Source organism: Hetaerina americana, unplaced genomic scaffold (assembly GCF_022747635.1).
Source record: "Hetaerina americana unplaced genomic scaffold, ioHetAmer1.1.p SCAF_12, whole genome shotgun sequence".
Taxonomy (NCBI): Eukaryota; Metazoa; Arthropoda; class Insecta; order Odonata; family Calopterygidae; genus Hetaerina; species Hetaerina americana.
Window position 1 is genome coordinate 12,520,386 of NW_027286292.1, and position 24,764 is coordinate 12,545,149.

Below are 24,764 nucleotides of genomic sequence, written 5' to 3' on the forward strand. Positions count from 1 at the left end.
GATATTATTAGGACTTTTGTAATAATTGTGGAGAACACAAGGATATATAGCAGCATAAGATCATATAACAATATTGTCTCCTTCAGAAGAAGGAGACAATGTTGAGAAGAATATGTGCAGAAATGTGTTTATCAGACACGGCATTTGCTATTATTTTTGGATAGTGCCCAAAACTATCATTATAAGATAGATTCTCGAAAAATGTTTCGAATTACATTGTTAATCCTCCGCACGCCACATAACTCCCGATTAAACGCTAATAAGAGGACGGTGAAAATTTATTTTACTTCAAATAAAACTAGGATATTACCCAGAATTCATTATTATGTATTCGCATAAGAAGATCCGAATTTTTAAAAATATAAGTAATTTAACTGATCGCTAGCATTCCGAGTCTCAAAAGTAAATTTAGCGTAATAGGCATGCATAAAATATTTGGTGAAGGTACTAGCACTACTTTAGACTTAATAGTTCCTCTTGAGTGAGCACAGGAAACATAAGGAAATTCCGACTTTAAAAATAAAACCAAACTATAGATTTTGAATTATTCTTCCAGAGTTCTTCTGAGTTTGCTACTCTTCACGACTTGTCTTTAACAACATAACATTCTTAAACCATGGCAGCCACAGCGAAGTGCTACTCGGTTGAATTGAAACGGGCAATAACAAACAAAAGTCCTATTTCCTCTAAACTTTAGTTTACGTTAAACCGTACAAAAGGCTGATAGCTTAACATCTTCCACCGCAGGCCTTCGTTGTTGAATGTGAGTTAGATTCCCTGCAGCCAAGCTCATGTAGAGATCGTGGCCGATCGTCCGGACCAAGTCTCAAGTTATTCATCCAGTTGCCTCCGAGTGGACAGCTCGTTGTAAGCGCTGATAATGAGGACAGTGGGGGGTGCGGGTGAGGTGCGGGAGGGGAGGCCCGGGGCTGGGAAGCGGGGTGTCGCGGGTGGGGCGCAAAGCACGCCGAGTCACGCCGCGGCCCTCGTCCCTCGTCCCAACGAGCACCTTCGAGTGGGCCCGGCGTCTCGGGGCACTTCTGGGCGCGGCGGCCCGAGAGAGTGGGCGGCCCTCGAGTGAGAAGCCTCGGGGCCCCACGGCCCCACCCTGCTTCCCGAGAACCCTGACTCTCCTCGACGGCCGGCCACGCTGCGTTCCAGCAAACCGAGAAGCACTCCGGACGCAGAGCCCAAGGGAAAACACTGAGTGTTTTTTTCTTTTGGACTCGTTTATTTGATCCTTTACTTCCCGCTTTGGAATTCATGGCGGTGGTCGTTGCCGTGGGAGAAGCTCGCCGACCGTGGTCATTTTCACCATTATCTTTAGTTGGGGGAATAGGACGCAAATGGGATGAATGAAGAAGTGTGGAAACAAGCAACTTCAGCTTAATCCTCGATAGAGTCACCAGAGGTTCAACGGTTGAGCGTCTCACCCGAGAGTCTGTCCAATATAAAAACATTAAGTTTCGCCAACGGTCAGGAACCATGATAACATTAGCACAATATTTTGCAGTATATCCTTCAAAATTATTGTCCAGAACTTTCGGCGCGGACACTGATCTTCGGAATGATGATTAATTTATTTGTCACCCTAATGTGTGAATTTCACACGCCGTTGAGCTTAGTAGAAGGTAAACTCTAACATCACCAATCAAATCGACCTTCGGATTGATAACTACATGAATGTTTTTTTATTGGTAGTCTACCGCCTACGATAGGTTTTGGATGGACATATATGATGGCTACACTTCTCAGCTCCTTCCAAAAAGGCACAACATTAAGCTACTCTTCAGTTCCAAATATTTTCTACCTCCCTGTATCCTTTTCAAAATGCCTATTATTTTACACTCCCTACCTCGCTTGCCTAACGTTTTCCCCTGTAAGACAGTCTTCGTCATTTAATCGCCAATCAAAATACTCGACTTCTTGCCTCCTCCGGATCTCTCCCAACAACCCTCTCCCCTTCCTCGCAACCCCTAAAACTTCCCCGTTTTATTTCCTTTTCCTCCATTTTGCCTTTCCCATCATTCTCCATACCCACATTTCAAAAGCTCCTAATCTATAGCTATCGTGTTGCTCCGAGTATTATGAATTCGCGCCATATGAAACTACGCTCCACAACAATGTTTCCACGTACCATTTCTAAACAACCTTGTTCAACGTCCTTGTCATGAACTCCCTCCTTGTGAAAGCATCTTCTTCTAGCGCAATTTTTCTTCCACCACCGCCTCATTCCATATGTCCATCCAAACTCTTCATGCGCATCTCGCACCTGAGCAGTCTGAGGCATGTTCAGGTTGCGGACAAGTCTCATATTCCTCCAATCTACTCCTAACCGATATAATACATTCATTAAATTACAAAATTTGGTCTATAGAATGCCTCCACGAAATCTTCGAATCAAGTAAATACATCCTGAATTAATGCGATGCACCTTTACATTACTGGTCTCATTACTGCTATGGCATCACGGGTGCATCACCCCTTCCTGAACCTAAAATAATCGTTCCCTAATCATTTGACCTCCTACCCATACTCTTATTGATGATCATTAGAGCCATCTTGGTTGCATATGAAATAAAAATTATTGTGCTTTGGTCTTTTTCTTTCCCCTTCTTTGGAATGGAAACTAACGCTGACCTAAAGAAATCTTTGGGGCAAATCCCTCCCTCATAAATGTTACAAATTAACCCATAGTAACTGTCCCGTCCGACTTTTCCTTAATATCAAAGGACTTCTGAGGGGATGTTACCTATCTCTACGGCTTTATTTGATATCAATTCCCGTAATACTTCTATCTCGAAATCAAGAATGACCAGACCTAATGTATACGTACATTAGGTCTCGCATTCTCAAATCTCATATACGAGATTTAACCGAAAAGTATCCGACCTGCGTTTCTTTTTTTTTCATTGTGAGGTTTTTGTGCACTACGTATTTACTCCAAGGGGTCAGACGATCAACGATGCATATTGCGTTGAAGCTCTGAAAAGATTGCGTGACGCCGTGAGAAGAAAACCACCGCGTCTCTGGTCAAGCGGTGACTGGCTTCTTCACCACAATAATTCGCCAGCGCATTCATCGAACCTAGTACATCAATTTTTGGCAAAACATAAGGTTGTACAGCTTTGCCAGCCTCCGTACAGTCCCGAAATAGTTCCCTGTGACTTTTGGGTGCTCCCAAAATTGAATGGTGCTCATTTGAAAGCGGTTCGACGACATAGAGTAAAGCGACGCGCGAGCTGAAGACCATTCCGAAATCTGCTTTCGAGGACTGCTTTAAGATGTGGATGCACCGATGAGAGCGTGTGGTTCAATGAAATGGGGACTACTTTAAAAGATACCACGGCTCGGATGACGAAGATTAGCACCAATGCGGAGATATGAACGCAGATCGGATAGCTTTCGGGCCTACCTCGTATATCATATTCTCTTTCTGTGCATACGCTCGCCCCCTTAAACCCTTGCCCTATAGATTCACAATGTACTTTTTACATCCCAGGAATCTTTCTTGAATCGATCAATAATTTTTCTAACATACCTCTCAAAATGTACACCGTTTTCCACTTATTCCTGATAGTTTTTCACCTTCCCGTACAGCGCACACATTTCTCCCTTCCTTTCTGCAATACACATGTCCTCGTAACTTCGTATTTCGCCACTCTTTCTTTCGTTCAATTAGTGGTCCGCCTCAGTTGATTATTTATCTCTTCGTACTTCCTCCTTCCTAATTCCTTGTTCGTATTATTTCATTTCCTTCCATTACCTATTTTTCCAATCAGCTCATCTGTAGTCCAGGGTCTCCTTCTGCTTTTCCTATAAATTGTTCCAGTAGTTTCGTTTGAGGCTTTCGATTTCTCTATTTTGATATGTTCCCAACTTTTATGTATGGTGCCCGTCTCTCTGCCCTCAACCTCAATGTTTCCGATGCCAGTACTTCCGTTTTGTTCCAGGTAAATCTTTTATACATCATTCCCTCATCCGTCTTCCCTGCTTTATTCTCTTGAATCTGAATTCATTCACACAACATTAGTGGTCATTTATGATTTGAATCCGCGACCAGTACCAGAAAACAATGTGAATTCATCACGCTCTTCGTACACATGTTCCTAACCATGATATGGCTAAACTGAGACACTTTTGATACCCCATGCAATTCATCATATGCAGGGTGCGTTTCAAAAGTAAATCCGTTATTTTTTAAAGGTAATTTATTGAAAAGATTTGCAAAAACACTTAAAATTCTTCAAAGTACTGTCCTTAGGCCCCTACACATTTTTCCAGCGGCTCTGCCATGACCGGTGCGCGCCCTGGAAGGCGTCTTCGGGAACATCTCGCAAGGTCTTCGTCGCGGCTCACTGGATCTCTTCTATGGACGAAAAACGGGTTTCTTTCAGGTCTGCCTTAATCTGAGGGAGCAAAAGAAAGTCTAATGGGGTGATGTCAGGACTATGGAGGGAGTGGGGAAGCGTTGGCATCTGGTGTTTGCCCAGGAACTCGCGGACTCGTAGCGCGTTGTGGCAAGGCGCATTGTCGTGATGGAATTGCCAGGTAGTGGATATGTGTTTCCCCGTCCTGATGACCCTTTTTCGAAGTCTCTCCAGCGCATCCACGTAGTAGGCAGCATTAACCGTCTCTCTTTGAGGAAAATCTCCTTATGGACCACTCCTTTATTGTCGAAAAAGACAATGAGCATTGTTTCCACTTGTGATTTACTCATTCTTGTATTCTTGGGCTTAGGGGACTGGTCGGTGCGCCACTTAGAGCTTTGGCGTTTTGTTTCTGGGTCTCATTAAAATACTCAGGTTTTATCACTAGGGATGACGTTGTCCAAATGATCAGGTTAATTTTCAATACGTTGCAAAATTCCACTTGAAATTTCCGCTCAGCTGGTCATTCGTGACACTATCGGCGCGCAGAGGTTTACAATAACTGACGTCCTGCCACTTCCACAGGATGAAGAGCACTGAAATTGGTTTCACGGCAAAGCTTAGAGTGCCCCCCCCACTTACTCCAATTAGTTTGATCACACTACGGCCAATAGGAGCGGCGCGGGAAATTTAATTTCATTACTTTTTAAATGCACCCTGTATCTAATTCTACTGTGGATTTTATACCAGGTATTTATTCTGACTGACCCCATCTCCAGTAGGACCCTATTGATATCTCCCAACGATCACTCCTTGTTTGGGAACAGTACACTCGTATTGCTGTACCTTACCTCCATCTCCCCCTTCGCCTGCTGTCGCACATAAATCCCCCATCACCATCAAATATTTCCTTCCAGAAACACCTGCCTTTATTTTTTATCAATATTCTTATAACCTGTCGACTTCTTCCTCCCTATAATTGTTTTGTGGCATGTAGGCCTAAAACAAGGGCTAAGCTCGTTGGTTCAGCTTTTAATTCTACAAATAATATTCTATCATATTCCTTGCTCTGTTTTTACAATGCTTTTTCATTACTTTTTACAAAATACTATTGCCATTCCTCGTTTGCTTTCTTCTTCTTCGCTGTATAGTGCTCTATCACTATCACTCCACTGTTTCCTTCAAAAACATCTCGCCCAGCCCTAAATTACGTGTATATCTACGTCCTCCATCCATTTCAAGTTTAATTTTTTCTAATTTCGACATCGACTTAAATACCCCGCGATTTACCAAAATGATGTGGGTTAGGGGGTGCGAGCACTAGCTGGGAAGGGCGAGGGATAAGGGAGGTTATGAAAGAGGAAGAGAAAAGGGAGAATTTTTCGTTAAAAACTATCAAAAAACGTGTAAACTTGTTATGTACATACATGCTGGAGGAAAACCCAATTCAAAACAAGGGTTGATTCACATATTAAATTAGTTATTTGCCATGCAAAAAACGAATTAAAAAGTACCACAAACATTTATACGACAGGCCTCGTCCATAGCAAGACAGAGGATGCAGAACTTCAAAATAAGAAGGGGGAATTTTACTGTCACATGGACATGCAAACTCATGGTCCCCGCGACACCGCAGGGATGACGTGCTGGATATAGTCCTCTCCAAAGGGATCCCTAACAAAATACTCCCGGATGTTCTAAACAACTCGGCTTCCTACCATCTTCCGCTATATTACTGTATTAATCTCTCACCCCTCTTAACAGAGCACGAGAGGTGATCGGCTGTACATTGGGAACAGTTCCGAGAACTGGTTTCCCTGAAACTGAGATCCCTCCTTTGGGGAGGCTTTCCCACTCCACGGGAAGTCGACAAGGGCTTTGAGGCTTGGGAGAATGAAATTCTCTCCTCCCTGAAGGAAGCACGGATGGCTACGCCACCATCATCTGCTCCCAGAGAGCTTCCAACTCCCATCCTCGAATGCATGACAGCAAGGGACGCAGCTTGGCGCAAGTGGCAAAGAGATCGATGAAGGGAAAACCGAATGTGTCTCACCGCCCTCCGTAACAGAGTTCGCGGCCTACTTCGTGAGCACTGGAGGAAGGAGTGGAACAGAACGGTTTCGATACTAGCCACTGAGGCTGCCTTTCTTGACCTGGAAGCGGCATTGTATCGTGTGTGGACGAAGGGTCTGCTCTTCAAGCTGGGTACTTTGCCTTTCCCGATCCACTTACAGAAGTTTATGCAGTCTTTTGCGTCTAGCAAGACAGTCGGGTTCCGTACAGCCAAATCCAACCTTCACCCCCTGGAATCAGGCGTGCTACAAGGGTCTGCGCTGTCTCCACTTTTGTTCACGATCTCCGTCAACGACGCTCCAAACCCCGACGGCACAAACTTATATCTATATGCAGACGACACAACGCTAACAACTCTGGCGGCGAATCCTACGTGGGCTACCCTTCGGTTACAAAGGGCTCTTGACAACCTGGAAGATTGGATAGATGACTGGAAGCTGAAGGTAAACCCCTCCAGCACCTGATGATGTTATACCATAACGAAACCTAGATAGTAAATAAAAAATTTTTTATGTGCAAAAGCCAAGTGGTTTAATTTCAATTTCGATGCTCTCAAATTACCCTCTCCCGCAGAGGGATTAGAGACCTGGCACCTCCAATCCAGTTCGGCACAAAAGTGATCCCCAGGAAAGACTATACCTCCTTCCTGGGAATGAAGTTGGACAAAGGGCTAAGATGGGCCCGTCAAATCAACAATGCATCGGAAAAGCACTGGCTGCGATATGGGCATTACAGCCTATTCTAAGACATTCAGCACCGTTTACGCTGAAAACTAAGAGGGTGCTACAGGCCTGTATATCTTAGCATGATAAGGCCACCCCTCTGCTATGGTGCGCCGGCATGACTCCAAGCGGCTCCCTCATATCTAAAAAAGATTCAAGTGACGGAGATGAAAATCTTAAGACGGTTAGTTGGCGCGCCCTGGTTCGTCCGAAACTACGACCTTAGGAGAGACCTGAATATCCCTCCAATCCTCCAGGTCCTGGAAGATCAGTCAGAGAGTATGTCTGTATCTTTAGTCAACACGGGAAATCCACTCCTTGAACACATCTGGGACTATGATCCCCAAGATCGCCCACCCCACCGGAGACTCAAAGTATCACTAGCTTTTGCACACATACCTGTACCAAGGTAGGCACATCCGCCACATGCTCCCACTTCTGCAACGTTTAGTGACTAACAAATACACTTAAGAATCCAATACTAAAAGTCAACCTGCTGTAAACAGCCTAGGGCTGGAAGCAGCTCATTACATGGGTCTTTAAAGGCTTCGAAAATTTGCTTCTTCCTCTTCATGGTCCTCGCCTATAAAATCATAGGTAGAGAATAGGATACACCACTGTTGGCAGCAGACGGCGAGAGGATTCTCCCCTCCAGAGAGTGACGAGGGATGGAAGAGGGAGCTTGAAACAACAAAGAAGGGTAGAAAATATTTTAACGAGCACTGCATTCATTAAATGACATTCCTATGCGGTCGTAAGGGAAAGGATTTACCAAAAAACACACGAATTTAATGAAAGTACATGCGTTTGAACAAAGCTAATTATTACCTGGGCGCTGTGAGTGTCAAGTGTGATTGTCGCTTCCACTAAGGCTACAGTTGCTATCCCGTGATTTCCGTGAGAAGGTGCTCTTGAGACAGCTAGTTCAGGAATCTATTTCCCGAATTTCACATGAATGATCCAATTGACCACTATTTGCTGGAATTCGAATAATAAACGAAACCTCGGCACTGCAACTTACGGCTGTAAATTTATTACGTTCAACCTAGCGTTGAATCATTATTGTTATAATGATTCCGAACCGAACACTAGAAGAATTTCTGTAACACTTTTCATTTTTTCGTAACAGTTTTAACGAAACGGGCTGCCCTTCGTTGAACCTTCTCAATTTCCCGAATGAGACGATAAACAACAACTTCGACTTGCCTGGACAATGCTCCTACATATTAATCTTTCGAGGAAACGCAATCAACGCTGAAATCCGTGGGGGGTTTATTCAACCAAGCGCCCCCGTTCGTTGGCCAGGAAATGGTTCTACGGAGCTGTTTCACTCTCAAACAGATAGCAGACAGGGACACAAGAGGAAAGGATGGTAAATAAATCAATCATATAAAGTCATCAAGAATGGGTAAAAATTAAGTTCATACCTTTGGATTATATATACATATATACAGGCTGTATGCGTGTGTGTATGTATGTGTGTGTATAATATATATATATTATATATATATATTATATATATATTATATATATATATTATATATATATATTATATATATATATATATATATATATATATATATATACACACACACACACATGCATACATTCAAACACGAAACGCCACCATATGGCTAATAAGTATTCATTCACATCGAAATATGCATAAGGAAAATGGATAGGAACACATAAAAAGGACGAACACAGGAGAGGTGGGAAGGCGGAATCGAGCGGATCACAAGCGCAAAAATATTTTCTAGCCCGGGAATTGAACATGGATCGACTTGCCGGGCCGATGCTTTAACCACTTGAGCTATCGAGGAAACGTAATATATAAACCAAAGAATCTGCATTGGATTAATTTTCGGCGAGAGCCAATGAGATGTAATTTAATTAAGGAGGGGAGGGGTGCTCCCCCATCCTACAACCTTGGTTTACGAGGATGGGAACAGGGAAGGGAGACGCATGTAAAAATTCCCAAAAAATTGCGAAATTTGAAGACAACGAAGAACATAAAACTATTGGTGTCAACTGGCTCAATTTCCAGGCAGCGATCCTCTATGCTGAATAATTTAAGTAGCTGGTACAGCGTTAGATGTGAACGGCGATTATGCAAACAAGTGAAATAGACTTGTGGGGAACTAACTTTTCTGACGAATATTTACTTTTTATGATCAAACGAACCTAGCTTAAAATATAATTCTCGTATATGTATCTCGTTCAAACATGTATAACGAGGCAAAAATAATTTTTGCCTCAGAAAAATAATTCAGGTATTTCATTGAAAGGATTTCCTGCAATTTCATTATACCTACCTTTGATTTTTAATATCATTCTATTTGTCACTCAGGATATGCCTACGCAGAATACCATTTAGTCATAGATTTATTTTTAGTAAAGATACTCTCAATTTGAAGAACTATGTGTGATGACACGACAGTTACTTTAACGGGTTTACTCGGTACCTCATTCGAAGAATCCGTGTTCGCACATTAGTAAAGACGAATGATATTTACGCTGGAATTTTCTCCATCAGTTACTATAAACCGTGAAAGTCACAGTTCGCTTTAACATTTTGAAATAATCATATTCTTTGTAGCTGACAGCTAAACCGAGTAGATCAATACTTATAATAAAGTTTTAAGATTCTCTCCTTCATCATTGAAATGCCGGATAATGTTAGTATACCCTGCATGAACATTAAGTAATTTACCGTAACAGTCACCAGTGCAAAATTTTGAAGAATTATCAATTGGTGATTCTTTGGGTATGTTGGGATAATATTGAATTCTTTCTAGTAAGAAATCGGCAGCGTAGTGTTGCCATTGTCGTCACGTGCAATAATTATGCATAGATAGTCTACGGCTCCTGCTGTGACCCCTTTAATTAAAGTCATGAAGTACAACTTCATTTTCTACACCAAATGATAAAACATTACCCCCCATATTGCTTGATTTTCTATTTGATCCTCCTACTCGTATATCCATATCCAATGTACACGGCGATTTGATCGTTGCTTAACGCTGAATATTGACGGTGAAACGCAATCAATGACGTCTTCCGTCAAATCAAGAATTAATCTTCGAGCTTCCGTTGATTGCCGTCGGCCAGGCCAAAATTTATCGAGAAATGGTTTTTAATCCGTCCTTTTCTGATGCTCCGTGTCCTTGAGTTTCAAGATCAGGGATGCCTTCAAATTGCCCAACGAAAAGAAGGGTCCTGGCAATTGATTGATATATCCTGCGAGGCTGAATGATCATCTCACCTTCTGCTAAATAAGCGTTACACAACATCATAGCCTCCGGGATATTCTCCCACATCACCACCACCGGAAACGGACTCTTATTTTGACTTCGAGAAGTGAAGTGAGCTCCCGAGCATCAACTGCTACTTCACCCTGGACTCTTGTACTGAAATCATTATGTCAAAAAAACAGAGTAGCCCTTCAAGAAACCTTTGTCTGTTCGAACTGCGTCTCTTACAGAAACATGTAAATTGGATTTAAATCGCTAATGCAACGGCCAAATTCTCCTAATAAAAGTAAAACCCATTACAATGGTCCTCCATCCTGAAACCATTACTTTAAAGTTAAAGTTATCATGATCAGCGTTAACGGCGTGCCTGCTTTAAGCGATTCTTCCTTCCTTTTTCCTTGCCACAGTAATGTCCGTCTCGGCAAGACTTTCACCCTCTTCCACTCTCACAGGACGTTGCGCCCGTCTGGAGGGACAAAGGAAGTGTTTTTAGGCGTGATTGACGCGACCCCGGCGTTGGTTTTCAGCGATTGTTACTCTTTATTGAAGCAGCATAAATATCGATTCCTTTAACTGGTATGTCTTACGTGTTTTTTTCTCTTTAAAGGTTACGCATCCTTGTTTATAAATTGAAAAGTTACAGCTTGGGTAGAGATAGTACATTTCAGGATATATACAGATTCAACCGAATAAAATGGACGGGAGGACGTGAGAGTTATCATTATCATTATTATTATCATTGTTATTACCATTATTATTATCATTATTATTATCATTGTTATTACCATTATTATTATCATTATTATTATCATTATTATTATCATTATTACTCTGATTATTATTATCATTATTCTTTTCATCATTATTATTATTGTCATTATTACTATCATTATTACTATCATTATTATCATTAATTTTTTTATATTTTTTTACTATTGTTACCATTCTACCCTTTAAGGAAGGTTTTGAATGGATACAGACAAAACGACTGCTTCATTCCTCAGCCTCACCTATCAAGACAACGTGACACCCTTTATTACAACAAATCCTTCAACATCACAAACCATCTCCCTTCATTCAATGAACATTCTTTCATTTTTCCTCCCTCTACTTCGCCTGATTAAGTGTTTCCACTCAATTTAAAGTTTCAAAATTCCATCACCAATCAAAATGCTCTGTATCCATCTTTCCGACTTCCTTTGGATTTCTCCCAGCAGTCCCTTTTCCTCCAGCACCATGACTACCTGTAGTTCTTCTAAATATGTTTTCCTTTCAATCCCCTTTGCCTTTTCCATCCCTCCACTCACACTTCTATCTCAAAATCATCCAATCTATATACCTGTAACTTACTTAATAAACCACGTTGCCACTCCGTAGAAAACTATGTTCTTACTTATCAAAATGTTCATAAATCTTATCTCAATATCTTTACTAGTATTCCCTTCCATCAACTCTAATATCCTTACAAAGGTGCTTCGCCTAATGCTTCTTATTTATCTACATTTTTGACTATGTTCGTCTAAGACACTTCCGGGATACGTAAACTGTTCCACGGGCTTTGACTTATGACCTCGTATTTTAATGTTCAACTTAGTTTTCCTATCTACCCTAAAATCTTCGCTTTGCTAACATTTACTCTCATCATACACCTATTCCTCATCCTACATCTGCATTGATTTTCTAATGTGCTCAACAGTCTTCCAAACTCGTAGCTGACTCTATATATAAAGGTAATCATAAACCTAACTTATATTACAAATTTAACACCAATATTATTCTCTCCTCAGTTTGTTCTATTTTTTGACCATTTCTACCGCATATATGTACCTTAAACGCGCAGGTTACAATGCATAGCCTTGTCTTACACCCCCTTCATCACACCTCCATTCCTGACTCTCATGAGCCTCTTCTAACCGAGAAGTCTGAGACATGTTTAGGTGGCAGATATGCCGCCTATCCCTCCACCCTCCAATCAACTCATTTTAACATCAACATAAGTACCCTGCGATTCACCAAAAAGGTGTGTGGCAGGGGGTGCATGCACCAGGTGGGACGGGCGAGTGATAAGAGAGGATATGGTAGAAGAAGGGAATAGGGAAAAATTTTCCTCTAAAAGTATCAAATAATGTGTAAACTTCTGTACATGGTGAAGGAAAACCCTATTCAAAACAAGGGTTAAGTCACCTAATAAATTAGTTACTTGTTATTCGATAAAAGTGAATAAAAACAAACCACAATCATTTTTAAGACAGGCCTCCACCAAAACAAGACAAGTCATGAAAAACTGATAAATAATAAGGGGAAATTTCACCATTTTATGAACATGCAAATCATGCCCTCCGCTCCCAAATACACAGGTAGGGAATGTGACACACCGCTGTAGGTAGCGTAGACGTACCCCCACCGAGAGAGAGGTGGGCTGGGAGGAGAAGTTTGAAAACAACGAAGTATGCTGTAACGAGCACTACAGTTATTAAATGGCAGTCCCATACGGTCATGCGGGAAGAGATTTGGCAACCAAACGCACGAGATTGTTGAAAGTGCGTGCATTTGAGTAAAACTAATCATTTCCTAAACGCTAGACGCTGTGGGTGGCAACTGGGATTTTTTCTATCAATAACCCATTAGTTACTATCCCGTAGTGGCCATGAGAAGAATTAGTCCTTTAATCTGCCAGTTCTGGCATATATGTATTTCTCGAATTTTATATTCATGATCCAAGCGACCAGTATGTTTGGAGTGCGATAAATTTGCAAGACCTCAGCGCTGAAACATGCGGCTCTTAAATTAATTAGTAAGTTTAACCTTGAATTAAATGGTCATTCTTCTATTGGTTCTCAAGAAAACTACAGAAGCATTTCTGTGACGCATTTTGTTTCATCGCAACAGTTTTTTTAACGAAACGGCCTGCCCTGCGTTGAACTTTCTCAATTTCCCGAATGAGGCCTTTTTCAGCTGGATCCCATGCACAATACATATTTATACTATAGTATCCTAAACGAGGCCTTACAAGAGCAAGATAACAACGCTCCTCGAACTTGAACTCTCCTCCCTACAATGCGTCTAATAAATCCCAATTTTTACTTTCCTGCAGCTATTACGAATTTGGGTGCCCCAAGTTTAGTCGTTAGTCATAGCTAGTTATAGCTATAGCTAACACCTGGTTATTCCACCGCATAAATTACTCCTAGGTCAACTCCAGCCAGTTTTTAACCAAATCCCATTGATCTTTTAAAGAAATATGCCACCGAAAATTTGTTATGTTTTAATCGCAATACCCATTTGTGCACCATAGCAAAATGCAATCTAGATCCTTTGCTAGTATTAAACAGTCCTCAACCCCAGATTTATCCTGGTAATTCACCGTGTCATCCGCGAATATCCTAATCTTACTTTCCACTTCGCGGTTCAAATTGTTAACAAAAATCAAGAATAGCAACAACCCGATTACACTTTCCTGAGGTGCATGAGGTCACTCGTAGGCTGCCGGAACTAGTGCCGTTAAGGACCTCTGTTCCCGCTCTGATAGAACGCCTTCAACCCAATTTATTGCACTCTTTTTTATGCCTGCAAGCCTCAGTTTATGAATTGGTTTACCACGGGAAACCTTATCAAATACCTTTTGAAAATCCAAAAAATAGCATCCACTTTCTACAACTCTCGCCCGATAAGAGTGCCCCGAGAAACGACCCTCCAATCGTCCGATCTACGGAGAGGAGGCACTCCGTCATTGGGAGATGGGACATGAGGTGGGTCTTTGATCGCCCAGGCACATGTAGCGAACCTGTGCAGCCCTATTGGTGTGACGGGCTTACGAATACCCACCCTGAGGACCACCTCCCCCGAGAAGGGCCCTCCCACAGTCGATCTTCGACCGGAGCTCCCGCACTATTCTCTTCAACGAGACAATACGAGCCCTTAGAGTCGCGTATTCACCAGCGCTTTCGAGTATGGCAACAATGGACCTAGGTGAAGCTATCCTAATTTAACAAACATGTTCCCACGAAAAGCTAACATGAATATACCATGCTTAATCTTTCTAAAAGAGGTTATGTCAAATTAAATCACCCAAATCTATTATGCATTGGGATATAATCTGGAGCCTAAGCAAAACAAATATGCTGGAATAAATTCTGGTGCTCAAAGAAAAATTATAGTAAAAAAAAGAGAGTAGTAGGCACCAATAACCAACCTGAGCAGCTGGGCAAAAGCAACCACAAGCCACTAAGGTTCAATGCCACCACCACACACGGAAGTAATTAGCCACAAAATTTAAATAAAATAAACAATATCACAATATGAACGTTAACACTACACCACACTTCACTAAATCAAAAAGAACAAAGTAGCAAGCAAGTAGGCTCGGTTGGGTCAAACCGGTTCCCAGGAGCCATCTGTAAACACGTCCGCTCAAGTTAAGGGCCATAAAGAGGATGGGGATCCCTCAGCATATAAATACACTGTAGCGACTAGGTCTAAAATAATTGTCCTGCCATGATTTATTCATTAAAATTGTAATTTGCGTTCGGCTAAGAGTTTAAACCAAAAGAGGCCAGCATAATAGAGTATTCTTCAATAGTTTTCAGAGACCAAATCTGGGGCTCGAACAGTTGGTGGCAGTAATTTTTATCATCGGGAAAGAAGCATTTATAAAAATATCTGAGATGTAGTCAGTCAAATTTATCAAGCTGGTACATGAATTCATTCAGTACATACCCATTTAAAAGACGAAACTTTCCCGAAGGATGGCTGAATGATATTTGTGTGTCACCGTAAGCAAAATTGTGAAAGTCAGAAGTAATTGAAGTTTTTCAGAAAATTTTATTTGTGCGGTACATATTCACTTACACAAAGCAGACTTTATACTTGGACATTTTAAATGAATATGGACGTTGATAAACGATGAAGCAATTGGTTATCTGCACAAAATAGGATTTTCCATCCGATTTGCCTCAAGTAATGAAACGTTTGCACCATCAATTGGTGTATATAAATAATGGGTGGCGGCGATCCACATTATGCAATGTCAGAGAGTCTATCTGAGCGACAAATTCCATGCCCTCCATATTTTCCAATCTGATAGTATGTAATTACTTCGGGAATTGGCCACCAGAGTGCGCAATTATCATTAAAAATTTGAACAGACCCGATACTTATTTTCGTTGAGCAGTTTCTCGTAAGCATAGTATTCTCGACAGACGGAGTTCCCCGGTGTACTAAAGCCTCGTTTTGACTTATTAATCATAAGTTTTGCATCAAAAGGTATTTATATAATATATAACAAGGTGATCCTTTCTAATGGCAAATATTATTACCATTCTTACAGAAATGTACCTGTAAGTCATATATGGCAAAGCAGGGCGAACATTCATTAAAAATAATTGTTTTAAGGCCGAATCACACGACGCTTAATTCAGTGCTGAACTCAGGATATTTCAAATTGCAGCGTTTGAAAGTTCAATTTGATTTTCAGTAGTGAAAAAGAAAATTGTACGGCTCGTATTTTCTATCTGATTACTGAACGCAATTACCTATCACAAATGAGCGGGGTTGTTTCAAGATTAAGGATTGTGGCGCAGGAATACACATGAATATTATAGGAAACCGGTTTTGGTGATCTGCCGGTTAAAGTGCTTGGATGCGTGTGAAGACTGAATTATCTCAGAATTAACAATTGGGGAACATTCGCAAATAACTTTGATGAATGCCAGCATCTTAATCCATATGTTGTTAAGCTATACGCTCAGGATTCTGCCACCTCATTTTTCTATGCTCTAATTTATTGAATTACCTTAAGGAAAAATTATCACCTTATGAATCTACACGCATTTGTAGGTGTCATTTTGCTTTCCAAGTTCAGCATATTTTTTCAGCGATTGGTCGCCCCCATTTCACCGTAATCGGCAAAAATCTATCAGGTTTCTTTTATTATAATACTTACCGCAGAGGGGTAAATTGGGTGTACTGGAAAATGCCATTTGTGGAATTCTTACAGATAGATATCTTTGTATTTCCTTCTATCATACTTAATTTTAGGTAACTGATTATTTAGAATTTCTACCGACAAGCCCTGTAGGAAAAATCTTGTAACTTCAACTTCAGTTTTATGTCATTGGATATTTGTATGCCCTTTACAAAACCTCTTCATAGTTATTAAAAATATCTAGTGTCAATAAGCTCATCTTCTGGCAAACTCTGATTTCATGGGCATGAGATAAGAATCTCGCAAAATGCTCCCTTTAGGCACCTGGTGTATGCCAGTTAAGGAGAATAGGTCATCAACATCATTGGTGTTTGAATTTCCTCTTTAAGAGCGTCGTAGCTATAGGAAAAATAGGCCCTCGGTGGAATTCAGTAATCTTCCAGTAAGTTACTTCTTATTCATCGAAATAAATAAATGACCGTCCAACACATCCACCAATGATGTTTTCGTGACTGTCATCCACTCACATGCCAACTTCGATGTTTGAACAGTCACAGTCAAGATCTGGGACTGGGCCCCTCATCATACGAATCAGGAGGGTTTGCCTATTGTCTTGTATTATATGATACACTGGTGCTGTGCTCTTATTTGATGCTACCACACCTGTCTCCATCTGGATTTTTCATTTCCGAATCAACTATCTGGCAAACATTGAAACCAATATTATGTAATCGTCGTCATAATTTCTTTTTTTATATTTTCGGAAAAATTATTTTCCAAAATTTTTTCCCACTAATCACTGCTGTAACAAAAATGGCTTAAGTATCCCAAGAGAGAGAGAGTGTTAAACCAACTGTATATTCCTCAACTCTGAGGGTTGTTACGTTCCTCCCACCCTAGTCGGTGTGTTTACCACCGTGATAACTTCGAACAATCAACAGCCTGTATTAGCTCACAGCTTTCCTCATTTCTTATTTAAACAATGAAATTAGTATTTTTAATGTTATGTACATTCAAAAGTATTAATTATAAAATATATTTGTAATTAATTTAAGGTATACCAAGGAAATGAGTGATTTAACGACAAAAAATAAGTCCCTCGTAGCTTACAACTCTTGTTGAAGAGTAGGTTCATGGAAATGGCAGCTGGTAAATGTTGTTAATAATTATCAAACAACTATTTGTTATTGAATGCATAAAATTATATATGTTTTGCAGTTGAGGTTTTTGAGAGAAAAGGAAATGAACGAAATATTGAGCACATGACATTTTAAAGTTAGTTTTACGAAATGGTAACTTCTAATTTACTTGGGTACTTGTCCGTTGCCCGTTGACTGTGCTTTCAGAATTATAATTTTACGCTGGTGATTTGACAATACATTCTATGAGACTATGTAAAACATTAATCCTGACTAGTTTAATTAACCACCGCTGCTTGTTGCTGAGCATAAAATTTAGTAACACGTAGATGATCACATAGTCATAAAAAGAATAAATCTGGGACGTGGAATTTGGAAAAACAGCCGACGCTTGACGGAAAACACGCAAATCGATGGCCAATGCCTTCGTAAAGCAGGAAACGTGTTTGGGGCTACGTCATATACGCCGCACACTCTTCCTGATACCTCCAGATAATTCAAATGTGTAATCCTATATTTTATGAAGCTAACATTCTCTACATCCTTTAACAGAACAACAAACAGATTTTTAGTTATGAGCTGATTTATTTCCTAAGTTCTTCCTTTTTGTTTTTCGCTCTACATTAATTCATTATTTATTTGGCTAGGGAGGCAGCTACACTCCTGCTCCCCTCACTACGCCCACAGTTTAATAACCATATTTGTAACTAGTTCATCGTCAGCTGTTGGTTGCGTTGAGCTACGGAGGGGTTGGATCATAAACATGAATTCTGAGATCACTCACACATAAACAATGGCACCCTGGTCATCTAATGAGGAGCTTGATTGAATTTACATCTACGTGTTAGATGACTTGCTATTAAAATCACGGACATTTCGTATCGCATTACCTCCGAGGATGTCTAATGTTCTTACAGGAAGTTTCCTACCGTTGTGGTCTTGAATTTTGTGGGGGGAGGAAAGGATTGATTGAATCAATAGGTTCAGTTTACCTGTCACTGTGATCTTGACTACCGGTGTATTACAACCAATAGCCTTAGGGTCAGCATTAGAAGTGAATGATTGATGTGGAAAAATAGTCATAATACAAAAAAATGTAATTTGTGCATATGATCCCACTGATACCGATTGTTCCGAACCCAGAGTACCCGTAAATCATGTAACGTTTTCAGTTCGTTCATAACGATTTTTCTCGAAAGGGCAGCTTTTCTTTGTATCAGATTTATATATTTAAAGCTTCCACCCCTGGTCCAAAACGCTCGACGCGTATGCAAAATGAAATATATCGAACGCAATATTAGAATTCTCCTCGAGAGTTTCGAAATTTTTCATTCAAATATTGTTCCCAATTTGTTTGATGAAGCCAATTTTCTTTAATATAGCTCCGCAGATGTCCTTAAAGCGGTTTTCTCATGTTGTTTACTATGTTCTTGGGACCCACAGGTACTTGGATCGATATGTTTATGTCTCCATTAGGGTAAATTATATATTTGAGCAAGTCGTAGACTCACTTGTAAACTACCGGCCGACTGATGTATGAAATCAATCCGAACACTCTATCACATGCCTGCATACATGTTTAAGATCATAAACGAAGCATGTAACGACGGAATTCGTTGCAATAAACAATAAATAGAGACCTGAGACCAGAGACCTAACCTGACCCGTTCGAAATACCAATACATATTCTTCGGAGTCAATCCACTCGTGATTGACAAAATATTTTTACTTTTAAAGGAAAGCAAGCTTTTAACAAATTAACACACATTCTCCTAAGACTTAATTTTTACGACAATTTTCTCAGACATGGTTTCTTCAGGGTATTAGGATACTGTACTGTACCTACCAATCAAATCTTGCCTCTTTAAGATGCTTAGGAAGACTTGTGACAGTCGTGATAACCAACGTGCCTTACAGTCCCACCACCCAACTACTCCCTGCCTCCTCTATCGCGTGCTAACGATCCCTCGGAGAGGCTCCTTAGAGTGTGGTCGCCATCGCACGTCCGTCCGTCGTCCCATTTGTTTTGCGCTTGCCTCCGTTCAAGTGAACGGCCGGACAACGAGCGGGAGAGGAAATGGGGCGGTTTGCTCCCACCAAAGAGGAGGCGATGGACCCGGTCACCTTCCATCACGCCCCCCCCCTTTCCGCTCCTGCCGCGATCGCCTAAGTGCATGACGGGAACGCTCCATCATCATCATCTGATCGAAAAGAGCTCTCTCCCGCACTCCCCATTCCATTTGTCTCCTCCTCACGGCAAGAGGGAGAGGGGGACGGGATCCGCCGTACTTTTCGCCAATGGGCTCCCGATATCTCTTTCTCTTTTCTTCCATCGCTTCGATGCTATCTCTTCCGCGGGACCCTTGGGCACGCCGCGACCCTCTCTCCTTGATTAAAGGGGGAAGGGGTGCGGGGGTGTCGGAAGGAGAGGCGAGCAGCGTGGACCAGTTGCTTGGACACGTGCGAAACGTGCGTCGGCGAGGCGACTTCCTACGGGACGTTCGTCGGGATCCGCTGCACGGGTCTGATCCCTGGTCCCGGCCAAGGGGTCAAAGATCCAGCCCATGAATGCATTGCATACTCCAAAGTGCCTCGGTTCGGTGATGATAATTGCTATTTCATTGGTTTTACAGGCGGATCTACTCGAATACTGGAAAATATTCTTAAAAATTATTGTTAAGTGTACTACTTTATATTTACTGCTGAATAATGTTCTATTCATTTAGAGCACAAGGAGAAACAAGTGACCTTAAGACTGTCGAAATTTTTCGAAATTTGTCCAAATTTTTCTATTGACGACACCAGTTAAAACAAAATTTAACGGAGATGATAAATAGTACAAGTGGTGAAGTAGTCAAATGTAAAATAATGCATCAACTTGCTGTAAAAATGAATGGCGCTACTATTGATGGCAAATTGTATTTATTCAATACCATGAATATTTTATCTGCATAAATTTTGACCCTAATAGTCAATGAGGAATAGCTATGTTCAAAAAATGCCTCTTCTTTCCCCAATGATGTAGAACACTTTTTTTATTGAGAAAAATATTTTCTGCCTAAAGAACCATGCTTGCTTCAGCTAATGATCGGGATTTTCGATGTTTTATGCGAACCTGGTGCTAAGTCCAGGATGCGCGGTCACGCGATCCAACTCTCCATACCACTTTCGATTTTTGCGCAAGCACACACGCTTTTGTTTTGCATTTTTGGTCGACGCCAAAACTTCAACTTCAATTCCTGCAAGCATTTAATAGTCAACACGTCAGATTCTATCCATAATTATAACGAGGAGAGGGCTGTGGTTTTAGAGGTAATATTCAATGCCAAACATTTTCAGTACTGAAAACGAAATAGGGAAATCTGGGAAAAGAACTGTACTAGCAGACAAACGTCAAAAAAAAGTGTTGTTGTTTTAGCGAATCTGCGAATGGATATGTTGCCTGCCGTTCTTCATACTAGGAGGCTGGTGTAAAGAGCTAGAGGATAGTAAATGTTGAAGACCTGAAATAAGCAATATGCAGAGACCAAACGAGCCTTAGCTAGAACATTCAAGCAACAGGAATAGCTGGAAGAAGTTATGCGCTGAGGTTGATAATGCTAATAGATATATTAGGCAATGTGTTCGATAACACTATCTGCAGCAGGCTGGAAAAAAACAGTCATCGAACCCGAGACTTCTCCGAAAATCAGTCTGGTTTTCGTAGAGCAGGATAAACGATTGATGTCATGGATGATACGGTCCAAACGATACGAAACATTGATGAAAATGTGGGATCGAGGCACCAAGTAGTACTTTATCATATGGATTTTAGATGTGACAAATGTATTCAATTTAGCAGAGTCGAGCCATATATTGAGCGTATTATAGAGAATTGGAGTCCAACACTACCGCAGAAAATCAAGCCAGGGCTATTTTACTGGAAACACTTTGGTGTAAGATACAGAAGTAGGTGTTAATAAGATTTACAAGATTACCGGTGGTGTTCCACAGACCTTGGTCTTTTGTTGCGGTACAAAAAGTATAATATCGTCCCAAGCTTCCAATGCTCAGCAGGGCAAAGACGGCGGATTTTGCCAAAGGTGTTGCTGTAGTCGTCGTAGATAAGCACCTCGACGAGATGACATATATAGAAAATAGGGCCGTCGCTATTATTCTTAAGTAATATAAAAATTACCTTGCAATTTGCAGACCAGAAGACGAAGACCGTGCTTATATCAACCAGAAAAATAAAGCTGACCATCGGCGAAATACAATCTCAGGCATCCTGAAAATCCAGATAGACTCGTGGCTATGGTTTAATTAACACCTGCTAACCATTGGATACAGAGCTGCAAATGTGATTACGGCGCGTTATTAACTCATACGTCGTCTTAGTGTTCGGATGATAGCAGAGCAGTGTAATGTGCCAAAAACAATAGTACACGAGATTATTAGGGAGCAATTACAGATGCGAAAAATTTTTGCAAAGTTGGTGCCGAAAGTGCTCAGTGATGATCAAAGACTCAATCGTTTGGAAATCGCGACACAACTTGCGGATCACTGCAAAAATGATCCACATTTTTTAGAGAACGTTGTTTCGGGTGACGAGACGTGGATCTTTGAGTACGACCCGGAGTCGAAGAGACAAAGTGCGGAGTGGCACACCCCATCATCACCCCGTCAAAAGAAAGCTCGCATGAGCAAATCTCGGATCAAGGCGATGCTCATTGTCTTTTTTGACAAAAGGGGAGTCGTCCACTACGAATTTGTACCTGAACGACAAACTGTAAATGCTGCATTTTACGTCCAAGTGCTCGACAGGCTTCGAAAACGAGTCGCCCGCGTCCGGCCAGCGATCAAAAACATCTGGCGGCTGCATCACGACAATGCGCCGTCTCACACCGCGCTTGTCGTGTCGGACTTCTTGGCCAAGCACGGCGTGGCAACGCTGCCGCACCCGCCCTACAGCCCGGACTTGGCACCACCGGACGTCTTTCTGTTCCCGAAGATAAAGAGGAGTTTGAAAGGAACGCGATACGGGACTTTGGACGCCGTCAAAGAGGCCGTGACGACGTGTCTTCGAGAGGTTCCCGATGATGCCTTCGCGGGAGCGTTCCAGGAATGGGAACGCCGCTGGAACAAGTGTATCGACTCACCAGGGTCCTATTTTGAGGAATATTAGCTTAAGATATGTAAAAGTGTAATAATTTTTTTTTCCTGAGCTCAGTACACTTATTTTCCGGACGAACCCTGTATACCAGACTTATGTCAGGCGTCTAAACGAGGAAATCGAGAGCACATGGAGAAGTAGATTACTACTTCGCCCAGCTGTTAACTGGGAATTAGGTTATAGGAGATACCAATTGCGATTCCAGATGAACGATTTAACACTGTGCTGAGAGTCACCAGAGTGTACGCCAGGCATGAATGAAAACTCAAAGAACGTCTTCTATGAGTGCCCACAATCCGTTGAAGAGAAAGGCGAACAACCGGGCTCAATTCGGTGCTGTGAAATCTTGAGAAGTTTATTTAGTCTCATTATCTAGCTTAAGGGCAATGCCAATTTTGACCCTTGCACGCTAATGAAGCTCCGAGTGCAAGAGAGCAAAAGGAAAGACCCTTCACGGCGTAAACCGATCGATGACGTAAACTTAAAAGTTTGATCTGCCCTGCAAGCACTGCCAAAAAAGATGGGTTTTAGCTATTAACATCTCACAAAGTTTTTCTTGACAGGGGCCTATTAAGAATGGAGGAAGGGTTTTGGTTGTTATACTACGACGGTGAGTCAAACACACGTAGTTTTGTGATACTCTAAGGAGAATAAAGCACAAATAAGTACACAATCTCACACACACGCGCTCACTCACCCCCACACACGTATTCACACACACACACCCTGACACGCTCAAACTAAACACTTGTACAAAACACACACAGAGACGGACAGAGAGATAGACACGCACACAGATACATATCTATATGTATATATGTATATATATACATATATATATATATATATTTATATACATACATACATACATATATAAAGTGATAAACACAGTTATCAACCCGAAGGTCGGTTTGGAAGGTGATGGTAGAGTTCACCCGGTACCAAACCCGAAGGCGTGTGAAATTCACAGTTAACCGGCACAGGGGCCAGTTCCTTTCCCTGTGCCGGTTATCGTTTCCCAGGAAGATCTGGTACCCAAAAAATCACATAGCTTGGGGGGAGTTGCAGGTGCCCAGAGACTTGCCCGGCAATCGAACCCGGGACCCTCCATTCAGGAGTCTAACGCTCTACCCCCTGGACTACCGCGACCCACACACACACACATATATATTTTATATATATATATATATATATATATATATATATATACACATATATACACATACTATATATATACATACATATAGATACATATACATACATACATACATATATATATATATATATATATATATATATATATATATATATATATATATATGTATGTATTTATTTATTTATATGTCATATTCATATACATATATAAATCATATTCATGTACACAATCCGAAAAGGTTGGCGAGCGGTGCCACAGTATACACATATAACGGAGGAAAAATTTTAATGATAGAAAACACATTAAAATAGCAATCAAGCAGGGGCACGCTGTACGTTTTACCGATCATGTCGCCTTCAGCAAACCGAGACAACTGATGCCCGTGAGTGACTCTTCCAGATGAGTTCAATGGTGGGGGGTGGAAGACTGATGTAGAGTAGTTCGAGGAACGGGCGGAAGGGTGGGAGGGTTAGAGTGAGGGAGAAGGGGGGAAGGGATTGCGGCGATGGGGTGTGGGGAAGGACAGAGGAAATGTGAGGTGAGTCAGGACGGCTGAGGGCGTGAGGGGGGAGGAGTGATGAGAGAGAAAGGCGACGGGATGTCATGTATATATATATATATATATATATATATATATATATATATATATATATATATATATATATATATATATACTTTTATATATATACTTATATATATATATGTATGTATATATGTGTGTGTATGTATATATGTAATATATATATATATGTATATATATAATAAATTGGACAGCAACAAACAATATAGAAACACATAAAAAGATCACTCACACATTATTTCTTGATAATTTCGACGGAATTCTGCTCCGTCTTCATCGGAAGATAGAGAAGTAATTACAGTCATTAGTTCTCTGATAGTAGTCATTACTTCTCTATCTTCCGATGAAGACGGAGCAGAATTCCGTCGATATTATCAAGAAATAACGTGTGAGTG